Raw genomic sequence first — 21,915 nt, 5'->3', positions numbered from 1 at the left:
ATCCAAGAAACAAAGTAGAGGTATTTAATCAAAACTGGTATTTTTGGTGGTACTGCCTGTATGCACATTTTCAATTTCCTCAATGGAAAAATAATAGAGATATTAAAAAAAAAAAAAAAAAAAAGTTTTCACTCTTGGCTGAGGGAGAAAAGTTGATGTCATGAAAAAGAGAAGATGAAAATAGACCTTTTAAATACACCTTGATGTCAAGGTACCTGCTTTCACGTGCCATTCACATGTACAGACCTCCTGAGTGCTAAAGCTCAGGGAATAAAGAGTAAAAACAGTTGAAGCGTCCTCAGTTTTAAGACTGAAAGAGACCCTTTTTGTCATCACACTCTTTATCACCGTAGTTCTATGCTGATAAAAACACCAGTGGGTACACATGGATCTGAGAGAAAACAGAAATACCATCTTAGGTGGGAAGCAAAAATTAAGTATGAGGGTTAATGTGCTTTTAAATATGTTCTCAAGTAAAGCTGCCAGCAGCGTTCGTGGGTTCGTGCACATCGGGCCGTGCTGCGGTCGGGTTACGTTCTAGCATCATGTAAAGAGCAGAACGTGAAAATATAATGTAAATCCAAAGATGATTTACTACTACAGTGAAGTTACAACAACTTCCTGTTTCATGGTGGTACATCGAAATTAGACGCCACGCCACGGATACTTAAAAAGATATTACAGCTAGAATTGAGCTGGATTTAACAAGTTACAACTATAGCTTACATAATATCCCAGCAGAGGTTTTTTTTATTTATTATTTTAAGAGTAAGACCACCCGCACAACTTCTCAGTTTAAAAGAAAGTCGTCTTCTGGTGCGAGATGAAGTCACTTATTTTTATTATGCTATTTGAAGAAATGTTGTCTTATTGTAAGATTCTTAAATTCCTCCCCCTTCTTTGTTTGATCCAGCGACTACCTGATCAGTCACTGGTCCTCCTCTTGTCTCTTTCTGGTGCTGTTCTGGTTGCGTCCCCAGCGGGAGCAGAAATGGGGCATGGAGCCTGGGCGGGGCGGCTGGGAGGAGAGACGGCAGCCGGGGTGGCGCGCCGACTGGAGGAGTGCCAACCAGGTAGGGATCCACGCCAACTCCATCCCTCTCTGAATCAGTGGCCGTCACGCTCGCTGACATTCAGAGTTTGTTACCTGCAGTAAAGATTTGTTTCCATTACTTTATCTGTCAGCCCTCCAGTGGTGAATATGACACTGCTGTTAGTCGAGGCTGTCTTATTAAACTTTTATTTTGGTAAATCACCATAACTTTCTTTTCATCTATTCTGTATTATTCAACTTCTTTATTGTCACGTGCAGAACAATTACAGTCAGGGAGTGATTAAGAAGTTAGAAAGTAGGCATAAAAATAATTGAATATAAAATAGAATAAATTATAACACAGTGGTAGACGGTGAGTTTGGTGCATTTTCATGTGTTTTCTTTATTTATTTTTGTGTGTTTTTAGTACAGTTTTCATGTTTTAAGTTTGGTGCATTGAGCTGGACGGACCCCATTATATCCCCTGTCACTGGAAACCATGGAATCCAGATATACAGGAATATTACTGCCCAAAAGCTCGGTTTTTCCCCACTAAAACTGCGGAGAGTCTGCTGTTTATGCTTAATTTCGTCAACTAAAGGGCCACTTCCTTCTTCTTTGAGCAGCATTAGCTTGTTTTCATGAATGCACTCAGCATATAGAACCACCACTTAATGTTAGTCCACATGCTGTCTACCAAGCACCGAACTGCCAAAGGACAGTGGCTGTAACTGGCTCTGAGACAGATTGAGAACATCAGGTGTGTGAATTCAAACGGTGTCAGCCTGCGAAACGCAGCCGCTCGGGCCAAACTGGCCCCCGGCTACGTGCTGTAATGTTTATATGTCCGAGTGTGAGCCAAACGCATCCCCCTCAGCGAGCGGGTCAGAAGCTATGAACCCAGAGTGGGCGTGTGCCAGAGACACGGCGGGGCCTGCCAATTGCTACAAGCCTGTGGCCAGACGGCGAGCGTACAAGGGTCAGGAGCAGCCAAGTGGTGTCCAGTGAGGGATCCCTGGGTTTACTGTTGGCCAAACAACGCCCCCAGGCTGGCTGGACTGACTCAACACGACTGCTGTGTGTGCAGACAGACGGAGACAGAGACTGCTGTCCGCTGTGGGTGACGAGAGGTCCCGAAATATTCCTGTTGTATCTCCACAGAGGCTGTAAATGTTGGTGCTCTGTTCTGTCTTATTATTTATGATCATATTGATAGTGAGCGCTTTTTGGGTCACATTACAAACGGTATTTGTATCCTTTATAGTCTTTCGACCACTCAAAACACTTTTACACTACATGTCACATTCACACACATTTAGTAATTTGGGGTGCAGTATCTTGCTCAAGGACATGTCCAAATGCAGCAGGAGGAGCCGGGGATTTAACCTTCAACCTCCAGATTAGTGGATCTATATTTTATTTTCATTTTTGTTGAATTTCTTTACTATTTTTTATTATTCACTTGTTTTAATTTAGCTATTTATTGTTTTTATTATTGTTATCAGCGTTAAACAGATCATAATCACACCCTCAAAATAAATAATAACCATAAACACACACTTTCTGACTATATATCCCATTCCTACCGACAGACTATGAAGCCCACACACACATTGTAGATGTAACAGGGCTGACCCCCCCTCCGGGCGGTCCGTGCCCCCCTTTGGCACGGCCCTGCTTGGTACAAGTCCAGAGTCCTTGAGGTAAGATGGCACAGGCCTGTGTTTGGCACACTGGCAGCGCAGTGGCTAACGTCTACACTAGCCTTAGCACACAGTACAGGTGCCACTATGCTACACACACACACACACACACATACTCAGGATAGCCAACGCTGAATCTACCGCCAAGTCCACTTACAGGCCATGGGAGGATAAACACACACTTTGGCCAAATGCACACACACACACGGCCAAAACCAACCTCGACCACTCTGTGGCCAAAGGCGTTCGCAGCACAGTCCCACTCAGCGGGGAATCCCAGCGTTTGGCTCTGCGTCTCTCTGGGAAAATCCATCAGAGAGAGGAAGAGAGGGAGGGAGGGAGGGAGGGAAGAGAGGGAGGGGGGGTTGTGGTAAGGAAAGCTGGACAATCAAATATTACACAGTGTTTAACACTTCATTTTCAATCCCAGCCGATTCCATTCCCCGCCAGTGTTAATTGCCGCTGTGCTACCTGCCACCAGTGGTCCTTTATGAAATGACTTCTGAATTGAAGCATATGGACGAGGAGCCGCGACGGGAGCCGGGAATGACTTGAGGAAGGGTCCCATTAAATAAGAGCCGGCTAATTACTTTGTCCTCCCTTTTGTCCTGCGCTATCCGGGCTCTCGCCGCCGTTCATATATCTTACAGTAATGAGTAAAGCCAGGGCCCGGCACCTGCGCTCGGTAATTAAACATATAAATTCTCCCCACACGGAAATATGTGTACTCACCAGGATTGATTTATACGGCTCTCTAAATTGCACAGTTGAGCTTATTTTCATTGGCTGTTTTTTTCAGAGGGAACGGGAAGGGGAGAGTCGTTCATCAGCTCAACGGTGGAGAGCTCCATCTTTTGAAACACTTGTCTTCTCCAACGAGTCAAGTTTCCTTTCTTTCCATTGTTGCTGTTTGTGCTGTCGGAGGAGGTGGCGATGGAGATGGCGAGGGGGGGGGGGGGGGGGGCAGGCGGGCCCTTTCGGATACTGAAATGAGCCGTTGCACGTTCGCAGCCAAGAACTTGCATGAAAAATGTACTCATAAAAGCATACCATGATGGAACGGGGATCCAAACGAAACAGGTCTGACTCATTTATAGTTCCTCCTGCTCATAACTTACTCACACTGTGGAGCGATGGAATCGGTTCGCTGCAGCTCATGTTTCCTTGTTCTCAGTATGAATCTGCATGGAAAGTGTCATTTGATGGCTTTCATACGGATCTCCATGTTTCCACATTACAGATGTTCATTATTTTCCTTTTTGTATTATATTAAAGCCCTATTATGTTAGCTTAGCTGTATGACCCTGGACGCGACTTTACTCTGCCTCTGATTGGCTCAGCCTGACGATGACGTTTCTCACGTAGCCGACAGAAAACAGTCTTTGGCACATCAGCTCAAGATTGTTAAGCCGTAATCATTTATTCTCGATGCAGTCCAACCGCGCTGCAGAAAGTGATAGGAAACATTAATGTTAGGTGTTTTATTAGCTCTAAATTGTTAACCCACTTTGTTCTTCAGAGCGTATTGTCTATCAGACATTGTTTACTTGTGTATTTTTTGCCCTTAAAAAGGAAGAAATACTGTTTCTCTGCTTCAGACCTCCTCTAACCTGCCTCTGACTGACTGACTTCTGGCCCGGTGCCACAATGTTGATGATCCAGAGTCTGTACGGTGGTATTTTATTTTGAAAATTGACAGGATTTTCTACGCCGTTTCTGTGTCTTGACTTCCTGCCAAAATGACACCTCACGTTAGCAACGCAACCCACCGAAGAGCTAATGAAATTTTTGACCTTGAAAACAAGTTTGTGTCATTCATCATTCATCAGATCTGAGTGCAGCGATCACAGATGCATTATAGAGACTGTCGGAGCGGAAACAGCTCATCAGTCGTGAGTTAAATGCTCGCTACGTCGGGACTTATTCAAGAAAGTGTTTCCATCTCCCATTAATTGCATTTGAAAAAGGGCATGAAACCACCTGAAGAGAGTGTTTTTTGGGCAATTTTATTCATATTTCTACTGCGATGCTTGAAAATGTGCCAAAAACACATAGATGGAAACTCGCTACTGAAGATGCTAGCATTATATTACTATTAATGAATGAGATTAGCAGCAACAATTGTAGTAAAGGTGATGTATTTTAGAGGGCAGAGGGTCAGCGGCCGTACCGATGCTCCTCTTTTAACTCCACATATGCGGACTGCGTGAGGCAGCATATAAAACCATACGAGGCTCATTCCCCTCCACGGCTGATGGAGTTCCCTATTAGCTGACTGGAGAACGTTTCCCAGCTGGGAGTCTCAGTCTGAATGTGCTGTGTTAAAACCTAATGAATGTCATAATTAACTGGATATACTTTACATTTCAAACGGGATCCACAGTTATAAAACCATCTACCTTTTAACCCCTCATTCGCCCCTCTCTCTCTCTCTCTCCCTCTCTCTTTATTCATTTCCAAAGATGACATTTCTGTATTTGGCTTAACATTATTTTTTCTCTGTTTCTTGTTCAATTTCTTTTCTTTTTTGGGGGGTTTTGGCCGCAGCTTTCGCAGCATTCCAGACACTTTTGTTAATAAATCATTGGGAAGTTAATGAAAACGGCATTCAGGCATATCCAAAATGATTGTGTTCTTTGTCATGCTAATAAAGTGAAAGATGTTCGTCCAATGGGTGAATGCCTGCACATTACCAGCAAACTTCTGATTATGTGTGCGCCTGTTGCACCTCCCTCTTCCTCCCTCACCCCCGTTCTCTCTCACCCTCTCGCCCCCACGCAGTCGAATGTTTTAGCATATTTATCTCACAGGTTATCAACAGGAATCCAATGGCTTTCCGAAGCAGACATTCGTGTCGCTCTAAATTGCTCAGGGGGAAATAAAAGGAGATGGTCGCCTTGACTTGTTGTTGACCCCCAACCCCCCCCGCGTCTCCATTTACCACCTTTGTGTCTGGGCTTTACATACAGGAGAACAGAATGTCATTTGCCTGAAAACTTGCAAGAATGAATCAAAAGTTGGCAGCTTCTGCCAGCGGTTTGATGGGCAATGACGTGCAGCGAGTAGACAAGTTCATCGTCTCTCAGTACATTTTCAGAATACATTATTATTGGCATTATACGAAAAAAAAAAACATTAAAAGATTTGGACGTTTTAAACCGATGATTAAAGAAATAATGTGGAAATCGTCATGGGATTCATTTTGTTTTCTGTACTTACAGGATGCTTTATCTCATCTTACCATACACAGCTGCTACTTGCTTTATTTCATCCTAAAATAACAAAATTTGTCTATATGACTGTTTGTGTAACAAATCCTTTAAAATACAGATGAGTCCTGAAAATGTAACTACTTTTTGTAAAGAGTGTGAATGTCCAATTCTATCGTTATTTGTCTTATTTTCAGACTTCCCACTCTTTTTAAGAAATCATTTTCCAGGACATTTTTAAAAAAAATATTTTTGGGGACTTTTATTGCCTTTACTTGATATAATAAATAAATAAATAAATAAATAAAGGGTAGAGAGAGAGAGTGGATGACAGGCAGGAAAGGGCGACAGGTTGGACTCGAACCTACAGCCACTGCAGTCAGGACTTGGTTCATAGGACGCCAGCTCTATCAGGTGGGCTAACCGGGCGTCCCATCCAGGAGAGCACTTGCTCATAAACAGCCATATAACTTTGCAATAGTAATATTTTAGACATTTAACTAAAGTTTTAATCCTCCATGATGTGTTTCAGTTTCATTACAGGTAGGTTGTCTGCGTTAAACTGCAAGAGCTCGCTTGGGTTTGTCGGGCGAATCGATTTTACTACAGTTTTCTTCCAACTGTAACAAATAAACTGGAAAAAATAAACTTGACACTGAACATATCACTGAAAACCTGTTAAGCTCCATGCCTGGTGTGAAGCGTGGGATTGGACAAAGTTTATAATTTTCAGAAAGTTATATCCTACCAACAGTCGAGTTTCAAACATCCAGGTTTACGTAGGCGATCTGAGTGAGTAGCCAAAAATTTTATTTTTAGGACAATATAGTTTATTTCCAGGATATTTGGTCATTTTAATCAATCCCAGGTGATTCCACGACGGGAAAACTAGTTTCCAAGTTTCCAGGTTTTCCAGGACGCATAGGAACCTTGATTTTTTTAGCTGCCACCCCTAAATAAATGTCTTGTCACCCCAGTTTGGTTTCAAATTTAACACATTAATTTAGATGAATTTTTAAAATAGCCTTTTTAAAAGTTAAATAGAAAAAAACGTAAATTTATTTGGAAATATTTTAATATAATTATTACAACCTTTGGACATTTCTATTAAGTGTTTAACTAATGTGCCACAATAATGTGTTTTTAAATCAAAATATCTTAATTTGTTGGCTTTTCCAAACAAATATTAAATAAATTGTAATTTAATTAGCATATGTTTCTAGCAGCCTCTGGCCACCCCATGAATTCCCCTCCAGATCCGCCCGTTATTTTGCCCTTTAACAGTGTTAATTTGTAACGATTTGCAAGAAAAAGCTGTTTTGTAGTGAATACAGTATAATTACACACACATCATTGTTCTTTCTCTCTGTCAATGAATATTTTAACAGAAACACATCGGAGCATTTCACAGTAACAACAGCAGGTGAACAGCATCGCAGCGTAATTGCGGATTTGTAAAATGCATTTCTGTGCTTTTGTTTATTGTCACAATGCTTTTTACAGTGTTGGCTTGCGTTAGTTTTTGGGTGAAAATGCTGTTTTCAAATAATACCATTTCCTCTTTTATATCGTATGAAACTGAACATCTTTGGCTTTTGAAATGACAAAAGACAACATTTAAAGACATCACCTTGGATGGACATTTTCTATTATTTTCTTACATTGTATCGATCATAGTAATTGTTAGTTGCAGCCCTAGTTTCACTGCAAACATACAAGTGATTGAAACAATGTTTAGTGTCTTATTAAAAACACAATTTTCAGGATTCTTTTAAACTTTTTTTACCTGAAGGTCTGCTGTTGCCTTTGACTGGTATTTTCCCAAAGAGAATCCAACATTTCATCCACGAGCTTCATCAGTTCCTTCGGCCGTCCGCTGTCCACCGTTAAAGTCCAGTATTGTCTGTTAAAGTAATTCCTGCCACTGAATGTAAGTGTTCACATCTTCCGAGCAAGCTTCCTGCTTGAATGAATCCGAGGATGTGATTGATTGTTGGATTTCAAATCAGTAGGAGGTGACAACAGAAGTAATTCAATTCAATTCAGTTTTATTTGTATAGCACCAATTCATAACAGAAGTTATCTCAGGACACTTTTCAAATAGAGCAGATCTAGACCGAACTCCTTATAGCATTATTTACAGAGACCCAACAGTTCCACCATGAGCAAGCTGTAATGTAGTAACTAATTATGTTGTAATTAATTAATATTACTGGAATTTTATTAGTAATTAGTTACACTGCACTACTAGTAATGTGTTAACTGCTTAACACTGGTCACCAGTTGCACATATTGTGTTTCCATTTCAACCAGTGGCTCCCAACCTGGGGGTTAGGACCCCCACTAGGGGTCACCAAAGCCTCACAGGGAGTCGCGAGGCCTTTTTGATTTTAAAGCAGTGGTTCCCAACCTTTTTCTTGCCCCTATTTTATTATTTAGTAAACTGACAACCCCGAAATAAGGGACATATTTTATGGATATTTTATATTATATTTGAAACTGTACAATGAACCCAAACAGTGAACTCAGTAACAGCAGGAAGTTTGTGTAAAACGAGAGATTTGGATGTATTCTGAGCAGATTATTTACTGTTTAGGGGAACTTTTTATACAATTCTCTGTCTGTATTATGTAGTTTAACCATTTTTTAAAGAAATTTCTACAATTGATAAATACTGTGCTTCTTTTTTTTTTTTTTTTTACATATTCAGTGTTTTCTTGTCCCTGGCCATTGTAAGATTACACAATTTACTTAATATGTACTTTTCTTCACAGAAATGAACCAAAACTGAGATATTGGCCTACTGTGTATATTTATTAATGTTTTCTTACACCTTAAAATCAAGAAGGCCTTGTGACCCCCCGTGAAGCTTTGGTGACCCCTCCTGAGGCTCCTGACCCCAGGTTGGGAACCACTGATTTAAACTAAGCAGGTGTTTATGGATGTATGGGCACCATGGATAAGAGCCATGTAAAAAACAAACATCTAAAACATAAATTGCTGTGTTTGTTAGTTTGTTCTGTTATTAATGTCAATTTCATGAAATTCACATTATGCCATATTAAAAAATGCAGAGATGTTTTACTATGAATTGTATTTCACAAATAAAAAGTTCAAAAAATAAAATTAACCAAGCAGTCTTTATTTTATTAAAAATGATCCAGAAATTCATCAGGGAAAAATGTAGATTTTAAGGATAGATGTGAGGTGCAGAAATATGTTTATTCATCATGTCCCTAGGTTTATATTATAAATACAACAAAAGAACCAGAATTAAACAATTGTGATCATTAAAACTGATAAAATATCATAAAAGAATGTGATTTCTTTAAGAAATAAAAGCCTGAACGTGAGACTAAATGTTCCTGTATATTCAAAGCTACAGAGCTTAGCTACATCTGTGCAGATATTCCACCTGCATGTACTTTCTCTTCCATGTATTGGTCTGTGCAGCTCCAGGTACATTGCTCTGATTTTTCCCCCCCCTTTCATAAAGCCTGAATGTGAAAGAGGGAATGGAATATTTGATGGGGACGGGCTCCCATAATCAAGCTGAAATCTCAGTCATTATCCCGTACCGGCCGATCCCTTTTTAAAAAGCGCCGCCAGTTTCTGGTGTTTTACATGAATTTTGGGGCTCTGTGGTGCTACTGGGAGCCGAATACATTTGTCAGGTCGAGCCTCTCTTACAAAATGCACCACATGTAGTCTCTCTCTCTCTCTCACTCACACACACACACACACACACACACACACATAAACCCTTCAGTAATGGCAAATTCACAAATGAAGGGTAGGGAGGGGGCTGAACAAGTGTGTGTGTGTATATGAGAGATAGAAAGTCTGGGTAATGTGTGTATTTAAATAGAAAATTTCTGATGGAAAGTTGGTTTTCTAGCACCATTTTCTAGCGTAAATATATTTGTAGTATTTGTTTCTTACAGGAATCCTAAAAAATAATATATATATAAATAAAGAAAACTAGTTGGAACGAGTTAATTAAGTAAGTAATCAACTTAAAAACTTAAGTTGTAATTAAAAATACATTTGTTTGTAGAGGAAAAGCTAAATCCCCTAGTTCAATGAAGAACATTAGTTAATTTTTTTTCAACCCTTTAAGATCCCATCCTCGGTTAAATTGTAACCTAATTCAACTTTATTCCGTTATCAAACTATCCTCTGTCAGCATCAGACGCTGCATTCAGTCCTGGTCTTGCCGTGTTATTCCCCGTGTGCTGTTTTTGTTGTTGTTTTTGTTCTTTTAACACTAGTCACATGTTGTCATGTACACTAAAATGAAGATGTATGACTGCAGGTTGGAAGAACTTGCCTGTTGTATTCTCTGGTGGGATTCAGGATTCAGCTGCAGTGTGAACAGAGCCAGACTCCATTTCAGAGTCTTCTGTGAACATTCACGCTGCCTCGGATGTTTGTGTGCAAACGTGGACATGCTAGCTAAAGGGGACATCTGTTTGCCTGGAGGTGGGGGCAGACTCTTGTAGCGGGCACACATGGGAGGCAGACACAAACACGCTGGAGCCCAAATGGCTGCTCTGGAGTCCAACACTGGAGCAGGTATAACTGCAGGTGAGGGCGGGGAGGGGGCTCCAAGACAACAACAACAACACTTCACTTAGGCCTAATTAGGAAGGCGGCGGGGTCAGGGTCTGAGCAATATGCTGCACAGACGCCTCTGTGGTTACTCAGAGTGCATTATGGGATACTTGACTGGGAAAAAAGCTGCAGTGCTGAAGTAGAGAATACATACAAAAGGCGCAGATGCAAACTGAAAATCAGGCATGTTGGAGAGATTTAACAATCTACAGACAAAATGTTGTGGAAGCTAATGTCATTTACTCAGAAAACAAAGAAACAAACTAACTGTAAAAAACCTCCCATTACAGAAAATCACCTCCGTCTTACCGTAAAATAAAGGAATTTTATTAGAATCAGGTAACTTTTTTTCTGTGTTATGATAATTATGGCTAATTAATGTTGGTCAGAAAGCTTATGAAATAAGTTCTGGACAATGTTTAACTGTAAAAAACATAATGTTGAGAAAACTCAGGCAAAATATATAATATCACATCCTCAATTACATTGTACCTGACAAAAACTCAACATTAAATTGTATTTTTATATCAAAATGTAATAATTTTGTCGTCCTGTCACACAAAATGTTACGCGTGCTTATGAACTACCTGGTTCCAACCAATAATATCGTGACTTTCAATCAATCCTTAACTTTTAGCATAATTTCTTTACGTCTTTACAACAATGTTGTTGCTGTGGGTAGATTATTGCGATTTCTTTCCAATGCAAATAAGCTGTTTAAATAATTTTCTGCCATCAAGCATCGATCAGAGAATTTTAGACAATTCAGGTTGATTGGTATTTAAAAAAAAAGAAACAAGTGAAACTGTAAACTACATAAATTACTTTTAGTGCTAGATTTTTTTAAGAGGTGTTCACATTATTTATTTTGTCTTACCTTTCCACTTCAAACTTATTTAACACACTGATTTCACAGACTGCACAAACTACATAAATGAAAAAGAACAAAAAAAAGCATCAAACATAAGTCAGAAGTGTTAGAGCTCCTGTCCTGGGGCATGATTTCCTGTGAGCACCTTGGACCGCGCTTCTCAAAAGCTCCGTGCCAAGTCTGACCGCCTCGACCGCGGCCCTCCCCGGGAGGTGAGGTCAGGGTGCTCGGATGGAGATTGGGGCCGCCCCCGAGCGCTGAGACTCAGGCCAGTTTTCTCCAACTTCCTCTCCCTAAGCTGCTTCAAGCTTTGAGCCGGGGTTGGGGGGTGGTGGGGTAAAGCTGTGGAGAGCCTCCCAAGGCGTTTAAAAAAAAAAGAAGAAGAAGGCATTCTCACTCCGCAAGACAACAGTCAGACGCCGGGGCAGGAGAGACAGTAGCCGGCCAACATTTAGTTTCCTGCCGCTGAGCAGGAAGTGGGAAAAGGTCCTCAAAAGTTCCGCAAAAGAGGTAGACATTGCCCCAAACCATTCGTGAGAGGTCAGCTATTTTTTCCCTCCCTCCCTCCCTCCACGCGGCTGAGGTTACAGCATGGAAAGGTGAGCCTGAGCTGATCCTGAGCCGGGGGAGGGCAGCCGTCACCTCGAGCGTCGGGCTAACACTAACATCCACGAGCTCCGGTGCAGCCGGGATGAAAGGCGGTTGGAGAGGGAGCGGACTGCGCCGGTATTGATGTCGGAGAAAATGAACCAATCGATCCGCAGAGGGAAAATGTAGAAATAGAAACAGTAAATCTGGCTCTCTTGACTAACAGCTTAACAGCGGCCATCTTTTCTTCCCTCCTCCTATCTCTCTCTTTCTTGTGCTGCCTCCTATGTAAACCAGGCCAATATTTTCCCACATTGACGTTTTCTAGAGGGCAGTAAAGCATTTGAAAGCTCTATCGGCTTGTTTTGTTCTCCTCTAGATGAAGGATGCTGTGTTTTCATGATCAATAGAGCAGGTTGGACTCACTGTTCAACTGGGAGAGCGGAGCAGTCACACAGGCCGTCTTATTCGGGGCAGGGACTCGGCCCAGCATCGGTGCCTGTGTGGAAACATGTGGCCAGATGAATCCGTATGCTTACGGCTGTGTCTCAGTGATGTGGTGAATAAAAAAGGGAGGGAAAACCGTGACCTATGTTTGATTTGTTATCGCGTGGGAAACAATCACCACAAATAAAAGTTAATTATGATTTCAGAGGAGCTTTGTGCCGCGTCCCTCAAGGGATCTCAAGAGTTTGTGTCACTACGAAGCCCAAAGATTTACCACAAAAACATTTCTGTCGGCCAAAAAGCACTTTAAAGGAGACTGAAGAGGTTTACCCTCCAGCACTTCCCTCCTTTGACACGAAGATTATGAGTTTAAAAGCTTCAGTTTTCAAAATAGAGCCAGTTAATGGCGCACTGAGTGAGATTTTCCTGCCCCATACAGAGTAAATCCATCAGGTCCGATCTGTGGAGGAGCATTCGTGATCAATTTGGATCCCTTTGACAGTTTCTGGCTCTCCAGAAGAACACACTCACCTATTAGATGGATCTCAGTCATGAACACGACAATATATCTGACTGAAAACATTAAAAAAAGTTCCCCACTAAACACAAATGACAAATTATCTTCTAGTAATTTGCCTCACAGCTTGATTCTGTTCATTTCCCCAATATCTGTGTCCCTATTTGCCACCAACAGTAGTGCATCGTATACAGTACAGCCTAATAATCAGCATTAACATTCATTCATTCAGCCTCATGTTGTGTTCTTGTTAACCAATTTGTGGTTGGGAGGTTGGATTATTTTGGTTCGTCTGGCACTTACAAAAGGTAGTAATTATAATATATTCTATTTTATATTATATTAAATATTGGACATCAAACATGTTTATTTGGTAGGAGTCTTTTTAATCATAAAGTCTTTCACACTCTGTGACCACAGCCTATAAGAAAGCAATAAATTCTGCTATTATTATAATTATATAATTATAAAAATTCTAATTGCTAGTTGTGTCAGATGATTTGGTGGCCCGGCGCTGCCTACTATCTGAAATAATCGTTAGCAAACGTAATCATAAGTAAACTTATTATTACTACCAGTTCTAGTATGACGGTGTACTTTGAACTTTAAATACAAGTAGTAGGACCCAAATGCAAGACCTCAGACACAGGATGAAAGAGTATGAAAAACAAACAAACACAGTCTCTACCTGCCGAAGTGGGTCGGTACACAGACGTCCAGCAAACAGGCAGAGGATGAGTCCAATAAACAAACGACACTGGGGGATACAAAGGCTGGAACTCAAGACACAAAGGTACAATGACGAACTGGCACAGCGTGAACGAAGCACGGGCAATATAGTGACAGGGAAAACTAACAAGACACAGGTGAACACAATCAAGGTGGGGGCAAACAATCAAAAACTGTGGGAAAAAGACAAAGACAGGAAGTAAAGTGACACAAGACACAAGGAGGAAAACAAAATAAAACAGGAAATAGCACATGAAAAACTGACTAAAAACAGGGGGACTGAATAAAACACTAGTTTTTGGGCTCAGCTGCTCGGTCTGTAGGTACTTGGCTTGGGTCGCTGGTTTAAGTCCAGCACGGACCACAGTCTGGATTGTTGTCTGGTAGTCAGAGAGGTTCCAGTTCCACTTCCTGGGCACTCCCGAGGTGCCCTTGAGCAAGGCACTGAACCGCTAACTCCTCCCAGAGCGCGGCTATGTAGCAGCCCATCACTCCACCGTCTCTTGAGAGCTTGCCCATGGTGGGAATTGTTGAGTTTTCTGAGATCAGTGACAATATAACTTGGAATGATCTGGCTGATAAGGTTAAAATGGAATTCAAATTAAAGAAGATATCGTACGGTAGAAGAAATAAAGTGCTGGACTTGTGGTAACTTTCTCTACGTGTTTTGAGAAGGAGAAGCGAATAGAGCGAGATGTGCATCAGTGTGTGCGTTTGTATCAGAAGATTGGAAAAAAACAGAAACAACACGACAGCTAAACAAAAACAATCAACAGAGATTTGATTGACAGGACCCCGGGGTGGCTGGCACCCGTGGGACAGGACCTAATTGTCACAGCATTACAAAGTCACCACTTACTATCATCAACACACTTAATAATAATCAAACTTCATCTGGAAGTATTAGTTATGCATAATATTTAAATTGTAATGATATATGAGTAATACTTTATGCATTTTAGCTGAGTCGTAGAAGTACACTGTGGTTCCTGCTGGGTGATGATGTTTCATTTTAATGGGTTTTTTTTATTCAACAGCATGTGTCCAGATTGTGTTTGGTTGATTTTTAACAATAGAGCCAAAACGGATAAACCTGCTAGTTTTCACAGACTTTTCAAGCTGTTTAGTTTCTTTTCCACTGAAGCTGGAAACACAGCAGCTAACCCTAGCTCATAGAAACCAAGAGCTCAGCAGCTTGTCAGTTAATGTTAGCGCAGGGGTCAAAACGCAGAGTAAGAGCTGCGAATGGGTTCATCTTCTGACTGCAATGAGTGGAGACTTACATAGGCTATCAGTCACTACATGTAACCCCCATTTTTAAATATAAAGAATAGGGTTGAGCGAGTTTTTCCAGAGTTTCATGGCCACCGTAACGCCACAGCCGGTTCTCACTTCCAGGTTGAAACAAAGACGTGATGACGTCAGGAATAAGAAAATTAGCACGTGGCGTAATTTAGCAACATGTAGCTACTTTTCCATTGTTAATAATGTTAGGTAACATAAACCAGCGTAACATTAGCTCGTCCGATTATGGATACAAATACAGATAAATAAATAGGTTGAACAGAAACAAGTGATAGTGTACTCGCTCATACCAAATGAGGAGGATTGTTTTTGAGAACTATTTGACTTTGAAAATCTTTGAAGCTGCACTTTCTCAATATTTTCCATCATTCACATTTCTTTAGTGTCATTGATGAACTTTGAGTAACACGGGATAAAAAAATTTTTTTTTTTTTTAAAATATTTTTTTTGTTGGGGTTAAAAAATTTTTTTTTTTTTTTTCCCCCCTTTTGTTTAGGTTTTGTTATGGTTAGATACAGTTACATTTACAATTTACATTTAATTAAAAGGGATTATTGAGCAATTTAAAATACATACATTTTTCTTTGAAAATACATTGAGCAGAGGAGAGGACACATTTTTGATCCATCTTCTTTTCTAAGGTTAAATTGTTCTGTTTGCCTTGTTTTTATTCACACATTTGGAGGTTTTTGAAATCCAAAAGTAACAAAAAGTGATCAAGTTATGTTACTTTAATGTTGTGATACTTGGTTTAGATTACTGATAATGTAATGTTTTTTAACAGGGGAACCAACCTTGGGTACAGCTTTAACAGTGTTTTGTCCCCTGGAAAGGCCTGTATGATACTTACATCTCTGACTGACATTAATTAATGAAATTCAAACAGTATGTGTGTACAAATCACACTCACTGCTACGTATTTTTGTAATATCTTTAATACAACATAAAAACTGACTGATGAGAGAGAACGTGGAGGTTCTGCTGTTGTGCTGCGAGGTAATAAAAGCAGTTTGTACACAGATTGAGCTCTTCTGTTCTGCTGTTTTTTGGTGGGGAAAAAAAGAAGAAGCTGAATCTCATTTTTTATATATTTTATTTTCCCTCTGCCACAGAGAGCTCGGAGCAGAGTGCCCTTAGTATTTTCCTCTCGCACATCATGCTTTTAATTACGGGACATATTGAGCAGCGTGTCCAATGCACAATAGCTCCGCTGGAATATTCATGTCCAAAGTTGGAGGAAAGTGGAAAGGGGAGGGAAGTGAGATGTAATTGTAATTAGTGAAGAACCTGGTGCTGCCAATTCTCAAAGGAGCATCTGAGTCACCTGCTGTGTGTGTGTGTGTGTGTGTATGTGTGTGCATCTGTCCTTCCTGGCTTACCGTACCTGGACACACCAGGGAGTGTGAGGAGCTCTCTTGGCTTAACTAGGAGATGTACCTGTCTGTCTCCTCGCTCCGGGCTGAAGTGGCTAGTTAGCATATGCGCCGCCATGCGTGCATGTTTACCCTCCACGTGTGTGTGTGCGTGTGTGTGTGTGTGTGTGTGTGTGCGTGCGTGCACATGTGTAGGCCTCATCTCAAGTCTCACCGGAGACTTGTTGTCTAAGATTAATGAAGGTCACCAGAATCCTCCAAAGTATTCCGATAATTAAGGCTTTGTTTATCAAAAACAAGTTATATTAAGAGCAAAAAGATTCATGGTAATTATTCATAATCTTAACAATTCAAGTGTAGCCACCTCATTTGTGCCTTTAATTCTTCTTGTTAATGTTTTGCATAAATCTGCATAATTACTTGAGATGCCTGTTGTATTTTTGACAGCTACTCAGTTCGTGTGCACTAAAGGGTATCGAATGTGCCGCGCGCTGCATACTTAAAAAGCGCCCGCATGGCTGCAGCCGCAAAGGCATATTTCAGGCGTCGGGCCGGCGACGCCTGCATGGAACAGAGTGGGGTGTTTTCTATGGAGCAGAGCAAATGAATGCTTCTGGTGGTTGAAACCGGGGGCTTTTATCATGCCGCTAAATGGGGGCAAATAAATCCTCCCTGTAAACAAACAGGAGCCGCTGTGCTTTTATTTTGACAATCAAGTCCCACTCTATATGACATAATTCAGCTGAGCGTACGCCTGTATAATAATCACTGCATAACTCTGATGCAGTAATCACATGTAAATGACCACTGCACTCTCTCTTGGTTTACATAATCTTGTAATGACCTCTTGTCTGTGATATCGGCCCTAATAGATTGTTCTTGCACTTGTTTTTTTTTTTTACTTGTTTTTTTTGCAGCACCGGCCTCAGGAATTACACGGAGAGTGAGGCCGGCCTATTAGCACCGTGACACGAGTGATTTAATTTACCCTCAGTCTCTCTCTCTGTTACTCTGTCTCTCCTCTTATTTAGCATGCGACAGGCGTGGACAGTAATGCCTGTGTGATTGGGCCGCGCCGGGTGATGATTTTAATAAACACACGCACGCCGAGGGGGCCACAGGTCAACGGTGTTTGGATTCATCAGCCTCACAGGTAGGATGGAGCTGTGAATGATTCAAGAGCACACTACACACACCCTTTAAGAAGCCAGTTGGCATGTCGTGTGAAGAAAATGTCGACTTTATCTGCTTGTATATGTCAAGTCATGTCCTATATTACTACACTGTAAAAAAAAAAAAAGTGAAAAAACTTACTTTAACATAAAATCTTGTGTAACCTAACCCTGACTTTAATGTTTAAATGAAATATATTTACACATATTAAAACAATAAATACAGGCAAACACTTGCTTAAATTTACAGAAGAGTGCTGTTGTCATTTCGTTTTCCTATTTAATCTGAATTTTAAGTTATAGAACTGTAATAAAAGTCTTTATCTATGAAATAACAGTAATGCTGTTTTCAATGATAAAAATTGTATTTTGACAGTTTACCAATGTTTATACACTGATAAAAAAAGTTCAACATTTTTGCTGTGAAAACTTCCATAATTATTATTATTATATCTGTCAAATAACAAACCAATCCATGTCAGATTACAGAACAAAATTACTTAATTAAACTTGAATTTAACAGTTGCAACAACTTTTTGTGTGAAAAAATGAAAATTTCTTTACATAAGCAGTAAATATTTTTACAGATTTTTCACTTTATTGTTCATTAGACCTATAAATTCACAGGTTATTGTTTGTTATTTTATTAATATTTCTGTATTTATAAAATACAGAAAAAAAACAAGTTTTTTTTACAGTGTAAAGCAGATGTGCATCCTGTGTGTGTTTGTGTGCTATCACTGTCCACTGCGTCACACTTCTCTGCGTGCCCAGCCCTCCATGCAGGCCTCGCGCCCCTCCTCAGAGAAACATGTTGCTCTGGTGTTAATTGAAATTTGTCTAATGAAGTAAAGTTAAGAAAGAGAGAGAGAAGATGTAGGTAGACAAAGAGAGGGCGAGGAATAGGAGAAGTAAGAAAACAAGAAAGAAAAAAAAAGGAAGCTTCAACTTTCTTTAATTATGTTTACCCAACAGGCTTTGCTTCCTCATTTAAATAGCATAAACATCTGGCCGTGGCGCGCCACTAGCATGACGGCAGTAGTCAAGCAAATCTTGTGGAAAATAATGAAATTAGATCCCTGGTGCTGTGACAGTGGAAGGGCAGAAGACATCCGCTCCATGTTAATAAAATTGCCATGAATGAGTGAATACAATTAGGAAATTGTCAGTGGTGGCAGTGAACTTTTGTAACTCACCGATGTTTGCATCATTCGATTAAGGCGGCAATTTGGACTTATTATTTGCGGCTGTTGTGGCTTTTATTAATTGTGACCTGGCAGTGATTGGCCTGCGATTAAAGCAGTCACATATGATGTGGCTGAGGGTGAGGGATGGATTGGTGGGCAGGCTGATGGAGGACAGTTTGTTATTGTTGTTTATCTCTGAGTGCAGAGGGAGGAAGATGGAGCTCTGTGTGTGTGTGTGTGTGTGTGTGTGTGTGTGTGTGTGTGTGTGTGGGCCTGCACGATGCTCAACCTTTAAATTGAGGCAGTAAGGATGTCTGGTTTTAATTATGGTTTCATTTATTTTACAAAACAGATTCCGTTAAAGGAAAACAACCTCAAATTTATGTTTTATCTTAAAAACATCATAATATAGAAAAACAAATTCAACATGAATAAGAAACCAGTCAAACTCTGAACTGTCCATTCTGGTGCTCCACATAGAGTCCTTCTCCATCCTGTAACATCATGTAATGTTTAGCCACAGCTTATGTTCACACTGCAAGCCTTGGTGCTCAATTCTGATTAATTCCTCAGATGTGATTTCTTTTCATTATCTTTTAGATGTGGTCCATATCAGAGTCCAGAGTGAACAGGTCGCGGTCCTGAAGTAACGTACATGACCAATGTTGATCCAGAGCAGCGGTCTGCAACCTGTGGCTTTGACAAAACATTATATGGAAATGAACAACTGGTATTTTTCACATTTTCATTTAACATTATCCAATTGCACAGATCTGTCACCATTACACACCAATAAACAAACAATACTAAAAATATTGTTTGGTAATTATGTGCAATAGAAAAAGCTATACTGACCTTAAAGTTCATCCATCAAAGGAAGTTCATTCCAACTATTGCTGAAAGGACTGACAGAAAATTAAAGAAAAACTAATTTTATAATTGAATAATTGTTTGGTCAAGCAAAAGTGGCAGACACTCTCTGGTTCCAGATTCTCAAACATTTACTGTATTTAAATGTTTTTGACTTCATTGGGCATCCTGCACAGGTTTCTGGTTATTACTATTTATTTATTAGAAGAAGCGATTCTTAGTTAGTTGTGAATCTGTTGGGTCTTGTGACGAGACTAGCATTAGCGCAGCGTGGCTCGCCAACAACACTGATAGGATGTACAGTGCATCCTCAGATCTGAACTCTAAAATCTCGAAGACGTTTGAATTCTATAAGAAAGAAAGTTGGACAAAAGTCTGTCCATTTGTAAGATCTATTGGACAGCGATGAAGTCCAGCGGTAGCACGACAGATCTGAACAGTCACCTGGTGAGACGGCATGGTGACACCTGTGCTATTAAACTGTCCCTGAATCGTATCATAGCCCAGGAATCTGGATACGTATCGGATCGTCTTAGGTGGCAGAGATGCACACCCCTAAAAAAATAACCTACAACCAGAATAAAAACTCCTATTAAACTCTGAAAACAAACAACTAAATGTATAAAACTGGTCAATCTGCCTCGGAAACTCTTCACTGATGACATTCATGGTTAAATTAGGGTTAGAATGAACAGACCTAAACCTAATCACCCCCTAAGGTACTTTCTCAGAAGACATACTGTATTTACTCTCTCTATATATATATCTATACAGACTGTGGTGCTTTGGAATAAATCCCTTCAAATGCTCTCAGTCTTTATCATCTTCACTCCTCGGGTCTGGTTGGCTTTCACCATTCCGACTTCCCTTTGCAAATTTGAAGTAGCGCGTCCCAACCCTCCGCGCTCGGTGCTTTCTACAGAGAGGACTGTGTTTACTTTACAGCCTCACGCAGGCAAGGGGAAGGGATTACATTTGTGGAAATGAGTTGTCATTTCGGGAGGTAATAATGGATTTGGGCCTGAGAGCTCGACAAACACAACACGGGGAGAGCGGAGAGGATGAAACATGGGAGCTGAGGTAGAGAATGTGTGTGTACACAGTGGATTTGTGCGCACACAGGAAGGATGGGATACACACACACACACACAAACGCTATTTGGCTGGACATCTGTACAAATGAGAGAGTACTGGTGGATTCTGCTGGGGAGCCTGGTTGGGGGGTGGATATCCCGCCACAAGATTCCTTCAATCTTCAAAGCTCCAGTCCGGTTGGAAGTAATGGTTTCCATCCCTGTTGCCAGATTGGGTTCGTCCTGTCATCACCGCTGTATTTACTGACAACCATGTTTTATCTTTTGTCTTTTGGCCGCCCTTAGAATTGCCTCCGTAGTATTTTACGCTGACTTGAAATGTCTCTTTTGTCTTTGGCTGGAGTTTCTGGAAGTTCCACTCTCGGCTGCCAAAGGAAACAGGCCCTCTTGGTTTCACCCTCCTGTCTGTGAGCGTGACCTTTGGACTGCACAGTAGTATGCCAGTCACATTAAGTCCATCATCATCATCATCACGCAGGCCCTCTTCTTCCCTCCCACTTCCCATATGCAGCCATGCGTAATGTCTCTATCCACTGCAATGTCTTCACTGCTGATGGCATGCCAAAACCAAAAAGGGATCCATGAATTATTCTGTTCTGTTGCATCATCAGCGATGAGTGTTTGAACCCGAAGGTCTTCACTCGTTTTCCAATAACCGGGTTGGGACAGCTCCAAATTGTATTTATTCTGATTGTGTAGAATCTGTGTCAGTATCCCTGGGTAGATTTCTATCAACTCATGTGGTGTAGGACAGTGGGTCCCAACCTGTGGGTCGGGACCCCGAAAAAGCCCCCCAAAAGTTAATCAAAGAGCTAATAGATCAATGAGAAGAAAACACTGCATTTGTCAAAAAAAGAAGTATATTAATTGTATATGAATGTTATTGATTGTGGATTTAAAAAATACATAAAACAGTCAATGAATTGTATAAAAAGCATGTTCTTACCAGTAGGGTCTGTCTGAGGCAACCACATTTTGGATCAGGTCTAATTTTAAATTGAGAACCGTCCTCAGGTCTCTTTCGACGCCATCACTTCTTTTTAAAATCAATGTATGCATTTTTGGTTAGTTCTGTTTCCGATGTTTTGGGTTTGGTCCAGAGAGTTTTATTTGCACCTTTAAGTAGTGGTTCTCACACAGTTTTCATAAATGTAACCCTTTTGAAATATTGTTTCAGCCAAGTACCTCCTGAGCAGCACAGAA

Source organism: Dicentrarchus labrax, unplaced genomic scaffold (genome assembly GCF_905237075.1).
Source record: "Dicentrarchus labrax unplaced genomic scaffold, dlabrax2021, whole genome shotgun sequence".
NCBI lineage: Eukaryota > Metazoa > Chordata > Actinopteri > Moronidae > Dicentrarchus > Dicentrarchus labrax.
The sequence above is the reverse complement of the archived record's forward strand: the minus strand, read 5'-3'. Positions refer to the sequence as shown.